A 2,925-nucleotide genomic window follows, 5' to 3' on the forward strand; every position below is an offset into this window, starting at 1 on the left:
TTTTTTCAGAATTGTCAAACAAGGTTTTGTTGATAAACTTTGCTTTAAAAAATACATTTATGTGAATTTCACTTCAATGAATTGCATTCAAGCACATTCAAATGACACTTACTTTTTGTAAATATCCATGTAGGCTTCCCTGAACATCCTCTTCTTCCGCATATTTTCGCTTAAAGTAGGCGACTTTCGACGTTGTTGACCGTTGAGGGCACTCTTAGAGGAAAGACCCTGCAGGCAAGCACACAGGGATTTTGTGAAAACCAAGGCTTTGCAACTGGATGGAAATGAGATTTTTACAAATGTAAAATCTCTTTTTTCAATCTCTTACTGTGAAAGATGATTCAACATAAAACAATTCAGTCAGTGTAAATGTGTCCTTAAAACAATGCCACTAAGTGGATTAGGGTAGACTACTGTCAGTGTGTTATGGTACAAGGTCTGTGTGTAGTGTGTATTAATTACTTGAGAACTGCTTCACGCAGACACAATCACACGCCTCTCTGATAAATCCTCTATTGACCTGAGACTCTTTCCTCTGGCTCACACACATTGCCTACTGGTTCCTAGTCAGAGAAGGAAAGAGACAGCGAATCGTTTACTGGATCTTTCTATTTTCTATCCGATTTCAGGTCAGTATTATACTGGTGTGAATGTGTGACAACTAGCCCCGATCCTCCTTACATGCAGAAACAAGTGTTGTTCTGTCTCAGAAAAGCAAATACAAGGAACTGTTGCAGTACATTTAATGACACATCGCAGGCAGCTGTGCTGTAGCTGTGCTGTAGTTGCACGTAGTCTTGCTGCTGTGTAATTCAGATCGCGATCGAGCTGCATTTTGATTTATCAGGTTCAAAGAAACGTGCCGCGTTCAGTCAACACAGCAGTGCAGCGCGCGCTAACCGTGGGTGGATAGATTAGCGTGGGCTGCGTGTGAGTTTGTGCGCTCGAGAGAGAGAGAGAGAGAATAAATAAAGCCAAAAGGCATTTATCTTCACTGTACTTTCTGTAAAAATACAATTCATTTTGGTGACTGTATTTTATACCGTTCTAAATATAAACGTCATTAAATAGGCTATTAAACATTTTTATTTGTATAATTTTTATTTTTTTGTACTGATAACACAGATGGTATAATGCCACATGATGCCATTAAGTTCATATGAAGAACATCCAATTATGCGTAAATTATTTGTCATTTTTATGTTAGCTTACTCATAACTATCATGAATTATCCTTATTAGTATGTTTTGTATTTAATTTATTTTATTTAACTTATGTATTTAATATTTAATTTTATATTAGTTTTTATTTAAAGCAATTCACATTTATTTTAACAACATTTTAGCAATGTTTTGCGTTGCTAGCTGCACTGCGGACAGAATAGCAGTTGTTTTTGACCCTGGATGCAACAGCAAAACAATAGTTTTCGCTTTCTAATGTAATTTTTAGAAAATGCTATTTTGCATTCAGCCATGATTATTTTATTTAGCAACATCCAATATTTAGGGTTACAAACAAAACAAGATTAAGTATTCAACTGGTCATGTGATATGTGATCCATTCCATGCAAATAAAAATCTTTTTTAAGCTAATTATTTGTTTGGAAGCTTCATATCATCATCTAAAATGTAGGCTACTAATCAGTTTCAGGAAAAGCCAGTGCGTTTTTACATTTCTCCGTAAAAATAAATTTTAAAATACTCTAAACTAAAACTAAAAATGCAACCTATAGCCTAATGTTAAAATATTTTTTGACTAAATAAGTTAAAACAGTAGCATTTTATTTTTATGTCCCAAATAAGTAGCCTCCGTCAATAACTGAAAAAAAAAAACACAGAATATGCATACGTGTATTATGTTGTATAATGCAGCAGCCACTCAACTGTCACGCTAATGAATGAATCACGGAACGCGCATTTTCCAAAAATCCAAAAAATTCCAAACTAGAGAATGGGTCTGTTATGTGTAGTACGATTATACATCTGCATCTGCTATAACTGTTGAAAAACAAACAAAAGCATGTAGTAAAAATAGAATATGTTGTTTTAAGTACGCTCACATAGAAAACAAACAAAAAAAATCTATGTGATTAACAGAGGTAAATGATCCTACCTTATTTCTGAAGCCACATTAACAGTCCCCGCACGCGCGTTCTTCATCAAACCACAGGCTCAAAACAGCTCATACTGTGCCGAATGTAGCCGCTTTCAGCTCCGCGTGAGCTTGACGCTTCGCCCCCAGATGTCGAAGTCTTGCTTTTGATATAATCCCTGTAGTATTCGGCTCACTCTCGGCTCTTAAAATATCCCCTTTCTGTGCAGCGAGCAATAACAGACTGCACCGGCTCCTGATTGGTCGACGCTGAAACAGATGTTTCCTGTTGCTAGGAGTGTCACTAGGCAATGATGACGCTCCAGCATCAAACTCCATTCTTCTCGCATCCTCTGCTGCTGCGTTTCCTCCTCTCTCTTCTTGAGTGTTTCTTAACATATGGCTTATCTCCTTAGTATCAGTTTTACTTTTGAAAGTGTTTATAGCTCATATACTCCTACAACATATCTCTTTGGCATACATTAGTATATCATAAATTGAAACCTTTTAAACTGTTAAATGATCTTTTAACCTCACATCTCCCAAACTTAATTATCTCTTTGTAGCATAAGCGATTCTTCCACTCCCATATGCAAACATTACATAATGGGAAAATTAAAACGCACTCTTCTGACAAACAGTTTCAGATAGGCTACTTTGTCAGTCTGATCAACAGATGATATGATCATATGGTTGGTTAATTGTACATTTTTCAGTGCCAGTATTACCTATTTCAACAGTTGTGGTACACTAAGATCAATGCATAATCATTGTAACAATATAAAATATTTATTGCTATTCTGAATCATAAAAAAATCACATTGCCAGGAAAAG

This window comes from Cyprinus carpio, chromosome B13 (assembly GCF_018340385.1).
Source record: "Cyprinus carpio isolate SPL01 chromosome B13, ASM1834038v1, whole genome shotgun sequence".
Classification (NCBI taxonomy): domain Eukaryota; kingdom Metazoa; phylum Chordata; class Actinopteri; order Cypriniformes; family Cyprinidae; genus Cyprinus; species Cyprinus carpio.